This window comes from Narcine bancroftii (genome assembly GCF_036971445.1).
Source record: "Narcine bancroftii isolate sNarBan1 chromosome 8 unlocalized genomic scaffold, sNarBan1.hap1 SUPER_8_unloc_1, whole genome shotgun sequence".
Classification (NCBI taxonomy): Eukaryota; Metazoa; Chordata; class Chondrichthyes; order Torpediniformes; family Narcinidae; genus Narcine; species Narcine bancroftii.
In genome coordinates, this window is record NW_027211804.1 from 893909 (window position 1) to 909285 (window position 15377).

General features: G+C 47.2%; 1 long non-coding RNA gene across 1 annotated transcript; it reads right to left on the minus strand.

Moving 5' to 3' along the window:
- Nucleotides 1-674: 674 nt before the first annotated feature.
- LOC138750115 (uncharacterized) lies at nt 675-4471 on the minus strand. The gene is made up of 3 exons (XR_011349076.1): nt 4385-4471; nt 3046-3145; nt 675-748 (listed from the first exon to the last, which is right to left on the minus strand). It is a non-coding gene; the product is annotated as an uncharacterized lncRNA (long non-coding RNA).
- Between the last annotated feature and the right edge of the window lie 10906 nt (nt 4472-15377).

Consider the following 15377-nt stretch of genomic DNA (forward strand, 5'->3'; position numbering starts at 1 on the left):
TGGATTTTAGCAAGAATTTGACGAGACTCATCAGAAAGTAATTTGGCAAAGGATCAGGGTATCTTTGGCTGTGGATAAAAAATTGTCTTGTTGGAAGAAAGCAGAGAGCAGTGGAGTGCCACAAAGATCTGTTCTGGGACCCCTGCACTTGGTGATTTTTATAAATGACCTGGATGGAGGGGCAGAAGATGGGTCAGTAAGTCTGCAGATGATGTGAAGGTTGGAGGAGTTGTGGATGAAGCTGAAGGTTGTCGAAGGATACAAGAGGATACAGACAGGATGCAGATTTGGGCAGAAAAGTTGCAGATGGATTTCAATCCAGGTAAGTGTGAGGTGATGCATTTTGGAAGTACAAACCAGAAGGCTGGGTACAAGGTTACCAGTCGGTTTCTTGAGTGTGGATAAACTGAGGGAATTTGGGGTTCAAATCCAAACATCCCTCAAGGTTTCCGCTCAGGTTGATAGGATAGTTATGAAGGCCAATGGGATGATGAGCTTCATTAAACTTTTCTACGTGGTCTTGCGTGAAAGTGAGGCCATTTTGGCAGGAAAGCGCAGAAAAATTAACCACGATCACAGGAGTGGCCTCCACGTGAGACCTGGAGCAATATCTTCATGGAAACAAGCGACAACTTAACCAAATATCCAATATCATTTATAAAAATAGCACTGGCCTTCACGAAAAGATGTATCACGATCAACTGGATGTCCGATAGCACGCTGGGCTGGGGAAATGAACTGCTGTTACCTACGGAAAAAAAAATCACATAAACGTGACCCTTTGGTAAAGGTCTGTCAGCTGTACCTGGACCACATAGGGGCCCAGACACTAATATAAATGAACAATAAAAGGGGATAAAAGTAACCATTATATAAACCAAAACCAAGTTTCCCCAACTGGACTCATCTACTTGTAATCTCTGAAAATGTGGATATGAAAACAAACTGCAATAGAGAGAGAAAAAATTCAAAGTGCAAAAGGAAGAGTCTTTAAATGAATCCCTGAATGTGTGTTGAGTCTCGTGGTGAAGGGGTAGCAGCTATTCCTGAACCTGGCTATACCTCTTTCCTGATGGGAGCAGTGAGAACAGAGCGGGTGATGTGGATCCTTGATTGCTGCTGCTCTCTGACAGCAGCGTTCCCTGCAAATGTTCTCAATGGTGGAGGGTTTTTACCTGAGATGTCCTGGGCGGTGTCCATACTTTTGCAGAGCTTTTTGCTCAGGGGTATTGGTGTCACAACAGCTCAAACCTACTACAAACTGAACCTTTCACCCCTCACACCCGTAAACCCACTATTTTTCTTGCATCAATGTGCCTGCCTAAATGTTAAAGGTCCCTATTATTCCAGACTCCACCATCCTGCCCGGCCATGTGCTCCAGGCACCCGCAGCCTTCTGCACGTTCTCTTTCTACAAGTCCTTCAGCAGCCTTGTGTTTCCTCAGCACTGCCTGCTCCTCCACCAAGCTCTGCCACAAATCCATTCACTATGAGCTTCCTGCATCACTCCAGAGAAAAGCCCAAGGTTTCTCTCTCTGAATATTGCATTTACTTCATTCTGAAGGGCTGAATTCCTGCAGCTTCCCAATCAAACATCTGCAATCGCCTTTAAATTGTGCCGCTCTGCACAGATTTGTGCCACCTGCTTTTAAACAGGTTAAATCCTATGGGCATTCTGACAGTGTCCTTCCACTCTCTCTCTCTCTCACTCTCACTCTACCGGTGGAACTAAATCCTTCTGCTCAAATTGTTGCTTGGTCTGGGCTTCTGTCCTTTTGCCTGGATTCTCATCCTCTGCTATTTCAGTCTGAACCTTGCCGTCAGCCCGAGGAATAAAAACGTGTGGATATGGATCGGAATTCTTTCTGGCTGAAGCATCTCAAACACTGCTCTCATCTTCGTGTGTACACAGCTAGAGACAAGAACAAATCTTAGAAACATAGAAAAATAGGTGCAGAAGTAGGCCATTTGGCCCTTCAAGCCTACACCACCATTCAATATGATCATGGCTGATCAGTACTCGGTTCCTGTCTTCTCCCCATACCCCCTGATCCTCTTAGCCACAAGGGCCAAATCTAACCTACTCAACAAACACATTCTTCTGAATAACTGGGTGCTCATCAATGCTTTCAAAGCTCTGGATCCCCAGCACAATTTGCATCATTGTGCACGCAGACGAGTGCCCCAGAGTGGTCGATGCTGAATTTTTTTTTAAATTTAACCCTTGAATAGAATTAATCTTGACCTGGAGCACCTTTTACCATCTCGATCCTCTCTCTCCTTCCACATCATCCCTCTCCACCACTCCCCTGGGATAGGTGCAGAAGGTAGCATGTTAAACCGGAAAGTCTGAAGTTGCTGAGGTTGGGTGCAATGCACAGACGTGCTGGAGAACCTCAGCTGGTCACACCGCATCCTAAAGAGGTAAAGGACAACCAACATTTCATGCCTGGGCCCTCCGTCAGGAATGCCCGGAATGTTCCTGTGGTTGCGGTGTGACCCCCTGAGTCTCTCCAGCACATTAGTGCATTTGCAGGGAGTAGAAATCCTTTTCAGTAATGACTTTGGGAGTAAAATCCTGGGCAGCATAAGATCTGACTGATGAAGGAATTCTAATCCACTCGAGGTGAAGCGCCCTGTGCCATGTAACAGAGAGCTCGGAAAATGTTATCTGCAGTCCCCGCAATCAAAGATATATTTTCATTTTTAATTGCACGGCGAATACTAATTCGACAACCAACACCTTCATCCCCACCATGAAAAAAGGTCAAGTACGTAACAGTCATCCCTGTGGGCAGGATTCTAGCGGAGTTGAAAATCCGTGGGTGCCCGTATCTTGTCCTGAGTCACTGTGAAATCCATTTCCAGGATGTTGGCACTTTATTCCTGTGTGTTTTTTTGAACCTTGCTTAGTGCTAGGTGTTTGAATTAAGATTTTTCCATTAGTTTTTCCTTTTGAATTGAACATTACAATATATGTTAATGCACTTTCCAAAGTGTTTTACAATGTAAACAATATTTTAAAGAAAAATCTGAAGACTTCACCATCTGAGATGCAGGAACTAATCTGTGGCTTCAGCGGGTCTGCGCCCAGGGTTATTTGGATTAGTTGAAACAGGACCGTCTTCCAATGTCTGCAGTGAAACTGGGAGAAAGAGGGTTGGGCTGTCGGTGTCATAGTTAATGACGTCTCATTACAGAACTGAAAGCTTTCAGTCTGTGGTGAACTGATATTCTCATCCCACTGACCAGCATCCCTTCCTGCTCATTCCCATCCATGGGTCCGGGACTCCCTCGCCCTCACGGGTCCCCCTCACACTCGCAGTTCCCCGATCGCCTCAACCACACGGATCCCCTCAACCACGTGGATTAACACCCCCACCTTCAGCCTCGCGGGTCCCCCTCAGATTTCTGGGTCCACGTCCCCGTCCCCCCTCAGCCTTCCGGGTCCCCGTCCCCCCTCAGCCTTCCGGGTCCCCGTCCCCCCTCAGCCTTCCGGGTCCCCGTCCCCCCTCAGCCTTCCGGGTCCCCGTCCCCCCTCAGCCTTCCGGGTCCCCGTCCCCCCTCAGCCTTCCGGGTCCCCGTCCCCCCTCAGCCTTCCGGGTCCCCGTCCCCCCTCAGCCTTCCGGGTCCCCGTCCCCCCTCAGCCTTCCGGGTCCCCGTCCCCCCTCAGCCTTCCGGGTCCCCGTCCCCCCTCAGCCTTCCGGGTCCCCGTCCCCCCTCAGCCTTCCGGGTCCCCGTCCCCCCTCAGCCTTCCGGGTCCCCGTCCCCCCTCAGCCTTCCGGGTCCCCGTCCCCCCTCAGCCTTCCGGGTCCCCGTCCCCCCTCAGCCTTCCGGGTCCCCGTCCCCCCTCAGCCTTCCGGGTCCCCGTCCCCCCTCAGCCTTCCGGGTCCCCGTCCCCCCTCAGCCTTCCGGGTCCCCGTCCCCCCTCAGCCTTCCGGGTCCCCGTCCCCCCTCAGCCTTCCGGGTCCCCGTCCCCCCTCAGCCTTCCGGGTCCCCGTCCCCCCTCAGCCTCGCGGGCCCCGCCCCCCCCACCTCAGGCTCGCGGGCCCCGATCCCCCCTTCAGCCTCGCGGCCCCCGCCCCCCTACCTCAGGCTCGCGGCCCCCGACCCCCCTTCAACCTCGCGGCCCCCGACCCCCCCCACCTCAGGCTCGCGGCACCCGACCCCCCTTCAGGCTCGCGGGCCCCGACCCCCCCCTCAGCCTCGCGGGCCCCGACCCCCCCCTCAGCCTCACGGACCCCTACCCCGCTCAACCTCGCGGGCCCCGAGCCCCCCTTCAGCCTCTCGGGCCCCGACCCCCCCCTCAGCCTCGCGGGTCCCCGACTACCACACACCCTAATGTCACCCCGCCACAAACTCCCTCACGGTTCCCCGGCCCCACCTCACAACCATCTTCCCGCCCGTTCCCCTCCGAGCTCCGGCCGCCCCGGACCCAAAGGGCGACCCGTGGAAACTCCCTCCTCCCTGGTGTCGCTCCCAAAATGCCCCGATTCCCGCCCGTGAAGCACCGACACGAACCTCTCCCGCTCGAGACCAACTGCTCCAAAGGCGGGAAAGATCAACAACATGGCGGCCCCCAGGGGTCGCTCTCGCGAGAGCTTGAGCCACCCCTCCACGGGATCTCTTGCCAGCCCAGTCCCACTGGGGAAGGGGCCGAGAGCTGCCTCGGGCCTCCAGTCCATCTCCCCTTCAGGCTGCACATTTCCACACCAGGACCTGCCCCACATTCCCCCCCAAGATTCCAGTCCATCCCACCTCCACCACCTTGGCCCAAAGCTCATTCCACGCTCCCACCCCCCTCTGAGGGAAGAAAATCCCCCTTCAATCTCAATCCATGTCCTCCTCTTTGAATCTCCCCCACTCTCCTTGGAAACAGCCTGTCCCCATGGACACGATCCGTCCCCCCTCACAATTTTCAAATCTTCCTCAATCTTCTACGCTCCAGGGAATAAAGTCCCAGCCTGTCCAACCTTCCCCTGGAACTCAAACCCCGAAAGCCAGACCACCTTCTTGTCCCTCTCCTCGACGCGCTGTCTCATTCCTATCCTTCCTCTCCTCCAGCCACCCAAACGGCACACAATGTTCCCAAGTTGGCCTCACCCATGCCTCGTCCAACTTCCTCGTGGCCTCCCACCTCCTGCACTCAATCCTCTCATTTCTGAAGGCCAAAATACCAGAAGCTTTCTTCACTCCCCCCACCACCCACCCCCCCCCCCCCCATCTCCACATGGGACTCCACTTTCGGGCAGTTCTGTACCACAGTTCCTCAATCCCTTTGTTTGACAACACTCCTCAATGGTGTACCATTTAACATTCAAACTCTTACGTTTTAAGAATCAATTGCAGAGATCCATGGATGTGGGAAGTCAGGAGGGTTAGGGACTGGGTGCAGGTCGATGAGAATGGCAGAATGATATTTCACCATGAACGAGAAGGGCCGAAGGGTCCCTTTTCTTTGCTGTGGGGTTTCTAGGGTAGAGTTCACACCATTCTCAGGAAGGAGGATGAGCAGACAGGTGTCATGGTCCATGGGTAGGAATGGTGATGAGATCCTGCCAGGAGAGATGAGGGAGTTAAGTGCGAAGGTGAAGGGCACAACCAAGGGGTCTCTGTCTGTCTGTGTGCGTGTGTCACTACGTCTGTGTGTTTCTCTCTATGTCTCTGTGTGTCTCTGTGTCTGTGTGTGTGTCTCTGTGTGTGTGTCTCTCTCTGTGTCTGTGTCTCTCTCTCTCTGTCTGTCTATCGGTCTGTGTGTGTATCTGTGACTGTGTGATTCTCTGTGTCTGTGTGTCTCTGTCTGTGTGTGTCTCTCTGTGTCTGTTTGTGTGTCTCTGTCTGTGTCTCTTTGTGTGTCACTGTCTGTGTGTGTGTCTCTCTCTCCCTGTGGCACAATGTGTGTCTCTCTGTGTCTGTATGTTTGTGTGTGTCTCTCTCTCTGTCTCTTTCTGTGTCTCTGTATCTGTGTGTGTGTCTGTCTGTGTCTCTCTGTCTGTGTCTCTCTCTGTGTCGCTGTCTGTGTGTCTCTCTGTCTGTGTCTCTATATCTGTGTGTCTGTGTGTCTATGTCTCTGTGTGTGTCTCTCTCTATCTATGTCTGTGTGTATGTATCTGTGTGTGTCTGTCTCTCTGTGTCGTGTGTTTGTCTCTGTCTCTGACTCTGTGTGTGTCTGTCTCTTTGTGTCGTGTGTGTGTCTCTCTCTGTCTGTGTGTGTGTCTCTCTGTCTGTCTGTGTCTGTCTGTGTGTGTCTCTGTCTGTCTGTCTCTCGCTGTCAGTGTCTCTCTCTCTGTCTCTGTCTGTGTGTGTTTCTCTGTGTGTCTGTGTGTGTGTATCTGTCTCTCTGTGTCTGTGTGTGTGTGTCTGTCTGTCTGGGTATGTGTGTGTCGCTCTCTCTCGGTGTCTCTAATATATGCTTATTCATTACCCACCATTATCCATCCCTACTGGTGGTGCGGGCTTTGTTCCCCAAGGTGTCCGTATTGGCTGCCCATAGACCATCTCTGCCCCAACGCATTCCTCGGTGTCACCTGCATTAAAATCAAGATGGCATCAGCACCTTTTTGGACACTTTTAGCTGTGTTTCCTCAGTTCTTCTGGCCAGTTTTGTGTTTCGTTCACACATTCCTGCTTCCTGGGGTTCACGGCACTCGTGGAAGATCGCCAGTTCCTGAAACAATTCTTCATTCATCTTATTTGTAACATTTTTACATTTAATTTAACATATGCATTAAAAAACTTAAATTTCTTGTTTGAAAATAAGATAAAATTAATGCATAGTGATTTAAAAAGTAACCCCTCCCACAGCTGCCCAATAGAAAATAATAAAGAGAGGAAACATCTAGATAGTATTTATAAAAATTGACCAAAACTCTCAAATAAAATCTTGGTTTTCTTGGTTTTAGGAGTCAGAAAGTTCGTGTTGGGTGGTTAAAACTTAATTCTGACAATTGGTAAATACACATCCCAAATCTTCAAAAGAGAAATTCAAATTTGTTCCGTGAATTCGATGTAATTATTTCAAGTGGGAATCAACGGCCTATTTCAGTGTGGCCATCGACCCATTCCCAAATACGCATCGGACTTCCAAGTTACTGCCACACATTTTAACCCTATAACAATTACAGCACAGAAACAGGTCACTTGGCCCTTCTTGTCTGCACTGAACTAAATACTCTCCTCTCGTACCACCTCTCTGCATTCCCCTCCCCTCCAATTTTCCCTGAAATGACAAAATGGACCCTGCCGCCACTATTTCTCCCGGAAGCTCACTCCACTCAGCCACCACTCTGAGTAAAGAAGTTCCCCCTCATGTTACTTCCAAACTTTTACCTCCTGTTTCAATCTCTGCTCCCGCAATGAAAAAAGTCTATCCACATCAACTCGTTCTATCCTCCTAGTAATTTTAAAGACCTCGATCAAATCCCCTCTCAACCATCTACAATCCATAGAATAAAGACTTCATTTGCTGAATCTTTCTTTGTAATCTAGTTGCTGATATCCAGGTAACATTGACTTAAATCTTCTCTGCACCCTCTCTACTTTGTTGATAGCTTTCCTCTCATTTGGTGACCAGAACTGCACACAGTACTCTCAACAGGGCCTCACCAATATCTTGTCTAGTCTCAACCTCACTGCCCGACTCCCGTATTCTATGCTATGGTTGATCAAGGCCAGCTATTTGAACAGATTCTTTTCGAGGTACTCTCTGATTACCCTCCAATAATTAACCTATCACTGTCAGGCTCACCTGGTTGGCTTTTGAAGCCGTTTTTAAACAAAGGAACATTAGATTACATCCATTCCTCTGGCACCTCACCCGTGGATAAACAGGTTTTAAATATTTCTGTCAGAGCCCTTGCAATTTCTACTCTTCTTTCCCTCAAGGCCAAGGGAATATCATGTCAGACCTCCATCCACCAACAGACAAAAATCAGCCATCACAAGGTGAAGGCAGGACAGTAGACCCACCTCTCCAGCACGAGTCATGGATCAAGTGAGCACTGACTGCAAGAAGTTTCTACATCCTCTTGGTGTCTATGTGGATTTCCTCCCACACTCCACAGCTCAAGGTGGCCGAAAGTTCATTGGCGAATTGGGAAGCTCAAGACCATGGGGTGGAAGTGCACATTCTGGTCCTGGGGGCATCAATTCAATACAACTGCACGGATGAACCTTTGGGCACGACCTGATCTTTTTCTGGTTTCAAACTCATTATTTTTGAAAATTGTATGTGCACCTCTAATGCAACACGACTGCTGCTAAACAGGCTTCTTGATGCATATCCATGACAAGAACTCGGGAGAATCTGATTTGGTTACTAGACTTTTGAACAGAACAGTGTCTGGACATTTTATCCCTAAACTGAAACTTTATAGACATACAGAACAAAAACAGGGCAAAACAAGCTTGTGTCTCACCAATACCACAATTCACAGACACTTTTTAAGTTCTCAAGGGTGGCAGAAAACAAAAAGAACAGACAAACTCCTTCCACACTGTCACTTTGAGAGCTTTGGACTCACCATGCTATAAATATTGCCAAGCCATCACTCTCTCTCCAAATCAATGACCAAAAGTACTGGCTGAGCGATAGATTTGAGACATTTTACCCGCTATGTAGCAATCAGGCACAAGGGAAAGTGGTGCTTCCATTGTAAAGTATTTAGGAATCTCAGACCACAAACAACCTTCACCCCAAAAAACAAGCAATTCTCCACAATAAAACTAGGTTTCCTTCCTGTCTGCAAGCATCTGCTCTCTTGAGTCTGAATGGCACAACTGGGGAAACCGTTTCAAACCCATGACCTGAAACAGCATATTCTCTTCCCCTAATTGGAGCTGTCTTGAATTGGCCACCATTGCCCGAGCAAGAATGAACTGGGAGATCTCACACTTGCTCCTTCACAGGTGAGACCTCCCTGTTCATTGGAGCTCCATATTATCCATCTTGCTCTATTTTGTTAACCTTAATCAAGTCTCCTCTCATTCTCCAACACTCCCATGAAAAATAAAAATCATGTATCCTGAAGTTCGCGAGTCCGGACACCAGGTGGTGGTATTATACCTAGATCTCTCTCTCTCTCTCTCCCTCTCTCCCTCTCTCATCATGTATGCAGTACTCGGTGTGAACAGGCGGTGGCAGCACTTTACAGCCCTTGCAATCTGCAGCTTGGACAGGAGATGGTTGGTTTGTACCTCGTGGGCTCTTGCACCAAGATTGAAGATTTGGAGATTTCCCATTGATTGGCAGAGAACATGCACGACATCACATCCAACCCTGAGATTCCCTTTTTCCTGTAGACACGACCGAATTCCCACGAATGGATTGGGAAATCAATGTTCCCGGGTACACGTCCTATAGAAAAGACAGAAAGTTGAGAAGAGGGGGTGGGGTAGCTCTGTTGATAAGAAATGAAATTCAGGCGTTTGAAAGGAAAGACATTGAAACAGGTGGGTAGAGTCTGTTTGGATAGAATTAAGAAATTGTAAAGGCATGAGGACCATAATGGGGGAAATTTACAGGCCTCCGAAAAGTAGTTCAGATATCGGTGGCAGTATAAATCAGGAATTAAGAGTGGCATGTCAAAGTGGTAGCAATACGGTAGTTATGGGGGACTTCAACATGAAGGTGGACTGGGATAATCAGACGGGGGCAGGAACACAAGAGTGAGTTTATTGAATGTCTACGAGATACTTTCTTGGAGCAGCTAGTGGAGGAACATACCATGAGGAAGTCGATTCAGGACTTGGTACATTGCAGCAACACAGAGTTAATAAGTGACCTCGATGTAGGAGAGCCATTAGGGAATAGTGAGCATGGTATGGTTACTTTTGAGCTGCAATTAGAAAGGGAAAAAGAAAGGAAGTCGGAAGCATCTGTACTGCAGTTAAATAAAGGGGATTATGCAGCTATGAGGGAGGATCTAGCCAAAATAAAATGGAAAGATACACTAGCTGGTAGGACAACTCGGGAAAAATGGCAGGTGGTTTTGGACATTTTCCACAGGATTCAGGACAAATTTATTCCAAAGTGGAGGAAATGCCCTAGGAGATGCAAATGGCAGCCGTGACTAACTAATGAAATCAAGTGCAATATCAAATCCAAAGGGAGTAAGTATAAGATAGCGAAGTGGAGTGGGAAGCTAGAGGATTGGGAAACCTTCAAAGAGCATCAGAGGGTAACTAAGAAAGTCATAAGAGAGGGGAAAATGAAGTATGAGAGGAAATTAGCAAATAATATCTTGGAGGATAGCAAAAGCTTTTTTAAATATGTGAAGAGGAAGAAATTGGTTCGGTCTAAAATTGGTCCATTAAGAATGGAAAAGGCTGGAATTATTACCGGAAACAAGGAGATGGCTGAGGAATTTAACAAATACTTTGCATCGGTCTTCACCAAGGAGGATATAGGTTATGGTCAGTTAGGGGGTAGTGGTCATGTGGTATCAAGAGACTTGGGGAACTTTCCTGGGGAAGTAAGGGATCTAATGGATATCCGGATCTAGAAGCAGGAGGTTGTGAGTAAATTGTTGGGACTGAGGGCTGATAAAACCCCAGGGCCTGATGGGCTGCATCCCAGGGTGCTTAAAGAAGTTGCTATGGAAATTGTGGAGGCACTGGTCGACATTTTCCAAAGTTCCATAGATTCAGGGGAGGTCCCTGAGGATTGGAGAATGGATGATGTGGTGCCGATTTTTAAGAAGGGAGGGAGGGAGAAAACGGTAAATTATAGACCGGTCAGCCTGACGTCAGTGGTGGGGAAGATATTGGAATCTATCATAAAAGGAGTAATAGCAGAACACTTAGGCAGAAATAATAGTATAAGGGCTAGTCAGCATGGATTCCTTAAGGGTAAGTCATGCTTGACTAATCTTCTGGAATTTTTCGAGGATGTGACAAAGAGGGTGGACTTGGGAGAGCCAGTGGATGGGGTGTATTTGGACTTCCAGAAGGCCTTTGATAAGGTACCGCACGGGAGACGAGTGGGCAAGATCAGGGAGCATGCAATTGGAGGTAAGGTGCTGACATGGATAGGAAATTGGTTAAGAAATAGGAAACAAAGGGTTGGAGTAAGCCGGTCCTTTTCAGGATGGCAGGATGTGACGAGTGAAGTGCCGCAGGGATCGGTATTGGGTCCTCAGTTGTTTGTAATTTATGTAAATGATTTGGATGAGGGGATTATTAATAACATGAGCAAATTTGCAGATGACACTAAACTAGGTGGCGGTGTGGGGTGTGAGGAGGATGTCAAGAAAATGCAGAGGGACTTGGACAGGTTGGGGGTGTGGGCTGCTGAATGGAAGATGACGTTCAATGTGAGCAAATGTGAGGTTATCCATTTTGGGGGCAATAATAGGAAAGCTGAGTATTATTTAATTGGAGACAAGCTCGGGAGTGGGGAGGAGCAAATGGATCTGGGTGTACTTGTTCACCGGTCACTGAAGGCTAACATGCAGGTTCAAAAAGCTGTGAAGAAGGCAAATGGCATGTTGGCTTTCATAAAGAGGGGATTGGAGAATAGGAACAGAGACACCCTTCTGCAGTTGTACAGGGCCCTGGTGAGACCCCACCTGGAGTAATGCGTCCAGTACTGGTCTCCAGTTTTGAGGAAGGACATACTAGCTATAGAGGGTGTGCAGCGCAGATTTACAAGGTTAGTTCCAGGGATGGCGGGGTTGACATATGCTGAAAGGCTAGAGAAACTGGACTTGTATCCGATGGAGTTTAGAAGGATGAGGGGGGACATGATTGAGGTATACAAAATTATCAGGGGGATGGACAGGGTGAAGTCGGATTACTTGTTCCCAGTGATGGGGGAGACGAGGACTAGAGGGCATAGTTTAAGAATACAGGGAAGGCCCTTTAGGACGGAGATGAGAAAACATTGTTTTACCCAGAGAAGTGTGAATCTGTGGAATGCTCTGCCACAGAGGGTGGTAGAGGCAGATTCGCTGATTATGTTCAAAAGAGAGTTAGATAAGACTCTAGTGGGCAAAGGAGTTAAGGGTTATGGGGATAAGGCTGGAAAGGGGTACTGATAGTAGTGATCAGCCATGATCTGTAAAATGGTGGTGCTGGCTCGACAGGCCGGAGGGCCTACTCCTGCTCCTATTGTCTATTGAACCATTCCTCCAAGGTCCCTCTGTTCCTCAATGCCCTCCCCTTCACTGCATACGTCTTGGTTATTCTTCCCAAAATAAAGCACCTCACACTTACCTACATTAAACTCCATCTGCCATCTTTCCAAACAGTCCAAATCCTTTTGTAGTCCATGAAAACCCTCCTCACTCTCCACAACTCTTGAAAATAAGCAAAAAGTATTACGTTATGTTAAGCTTTCCTTTGAAAATTTTAATAAAATTTAATAGAATATTTCAGGCCAATGGGACGCCAGGCATCATTAATCTTTCCATGTACGGCGTGGTCGTGCGTGAAAGTGTGGCCATTTTGGCCAAAAAAGCGCAGTAAAACGAACCGTGATCACAGGAGTGGCCTCCACAGTCGACCCGCAGCAATATCTTTGAGGTAATTTCATGGAAACAAACGACAACTTAAGCAAATATCAAATCTCATTTATAAAAATGGCACTGGCCTTGTCCTTTGACTGTTGGTTCCGTGATTAGACAGGGATGACTTAAAAGTGTGGTGGGGAAAGAAAGTGTTTGAAAACAATGAAATAACAAATGAAGGGCAGGGGAGTGGATGTGGGGTGTGTGGATTTTAGTGAGGCCTTTGACAGGGTTGCCCAGGGTAGATTCATTCTGATAGTCATGAGGCAAAGGATCTGTGGAACCTTGGTTGTGTGGATTCAGAATTAGTTTGCCTGCAGAAAGAGGTTCTCAACCTTCATCTTCTCACTCACGTACCACCTTAAGTAATCTCTGAACATTAAGGGATTGCTTCATGTGGTAGGTGAGTGGGAAGGGAAGGTTGAGAATGACGCTTCTAGATTGTTCATATGATTATTTTAAAATAGGGTTTGAACTTTCTTTCCACCCACTTACCACTAAAAGTGGTATGTGAGTGCAAGGAAAAAGGTTGAGAACCATTGGTTTAGTACGTTATATTTAAGGAGTGAATATATGGGCTAGAACAACATCAAGGCCTGAAGGGCCTGTACTGTGCGGTGTTCTCTGGATCTGCTGATCAATGGCCAGGGTTACCCATCCAGTATGGACACTGCAACTGAGTAAGGCAAGAGGAAACTTCTTCAGTATTTCCAGCCCATCTGTAACCATGACCTAAACGTCAATATTGGTCTCAGCTCAGAAAAGAACGGGGAGGCCACAACTACAATTCAGAGGTTCAGAGATTGTGGTGGATTGAGAGACAGGATCGCCCTCGCTGGACGGTAAGGCACCTGAATGATGATATTTGGTGTCCAAAATAGGAACTTCTCTTATTTTTGATCATTGAGCCCATGGTAAAACCTTCATTTCACTTCAAGTCACACTTTCCAAGAATGTGTCGACAACATTGAGGACCAGCTGTAGGCCCTGGTGGGTTCACCTTCAAGTCCCAGCAACAACCTAACCAATCTCTGCACTCCTTCAATCACATGGATTCTGCAATTTGGTGACTTGGTCCTCCAAATATGAAACAGCTAAAGCAACCTGAAAAAATCCCGTTTAATCCAAATATTTTTAGTCTCTTCCAGGAAAAATATTCTAGGATCCATTGGGAGTGTTCAAAATTTTAATTTTGGACCAAAATGTATATATTTTGGACAAACCCAAGTAGAATATATAAACATAGAAAAATAGGTGCAGGATTCGGCCATTTTGCCCTTCAAACCTACCCTGCCATTCAATACGATCATGGCTGATCAGTACCCAGTTCCTGCCTTCTCTCCATACCTCCTGATCCCCTTAGCCACAAGGGCCAATTCTAACCTACTCTTGAACATTGACAAGGAACCAGCCTCAACTACTTTCTGTAGCAAAGAATTCCATAGATCCATCATCCTCCAAGAGAGGAAATCTTTCCTCATCTCGGTCCTGAAAACCTTCCCCCAATGCCTGAAGAGGGCGCATAAAATCAGTGAACTGGTGCGGACTCGAAAGGCCAACATGGCCTGTTTCCGCTCCGTAAATGGTTATATGGTTATAGTATGGTTATCCTTAAACTGTAACCCCTGGTTCTGTTTTTCCCAGCATTGCAAACAACCTACCCGCATCTAGTCTATCTAAACCCTTTAGAATTTTGTTTCTATAAGATCCACCTTCAATTTCCTAAATTCCAGAGAATACAAGCCTAGTCTATCCAACCTTTCTTCATCTGCAAGTCCTTCCATCCCTGGTATCAGTCTAGTGAATCTTCTCTGCACCCACTCCACGGCGAGGATGTCCTTCCTCGGATTAAAGAGGCCAAAACAGCACGCAGTATTGCAGGTGTGGTCTCACCAAGGCCGTGTATGGCTGCAGCAGGATCTCTGTACTCAAGTCCTCTTGCTATGAATGCCTTCCTCACCGCCTGTTGCACCTGCATGCCCACTTTCAACGACTGATGCACAGCAACACCCAAGTCTCTCTGCATTTCCTGAACAGATACCATTGAGATAATAGTCCTCTTTCCTGTTCTTGCCTCCAAAGTGGATCACCTCACATTTATCCACATAAAAGAACCTACTTTATTACATCCAAGACAAATCTGATAATGTCAAATTAAATTTATTTAAATTGGGTTTCAAGTATAATCGATGTAAAAAAGATTATATTGTGCCAGTCTCGACCTGACATTAATAATTTTAGTTGTACTTAATGATTTTCATATTTTAACTTTCAAATCAGATTCCCATTTTAATCTTGATTGATGAATTTCTAATTTAGCAGCTTTTTTTCTGTACATTTCTGAAATAACTCCATTAGTGATCACAGACAAAGGAACAGAACCAGGCCACTAGGCCCATCGAGTCTGTTCCATAAATCTACACTAAGCTACTCTACACTAGTTCTCATTTTTGGCCTTTCCCCCATAATCCCTTGATGCCCTCACTAATGAGATATTTGTCGTTCTTTTTAAAATACTCCCAGCGATCTGGCTTCCACTGCTGTATGCCGCAGTGAGTTCCACACATCCACGACCCTCTGGCTAAAGAAGTTCTTCCTGATCTCTTTTATACGGATAACCTCTCATTTTCAGACTATGAATAGTTTTCCGCCTGTTTAATATTTCCACTCGGAGACGAGGCTTGTATTATACGTTATCTTTTCTAATGGAATACAAGACCTCCTTTCTGAATGCCACCATTGAATACTCGTCATTTTCTAGCCCCAGCTAAACCCAATCTCAAAGAGCAATTTGAGACTCATCTAATTTTAATTCTAAACTCAATTTCTTCATATCACCCAATAAAAATACCTTAGGATCAAGTGAAAGTT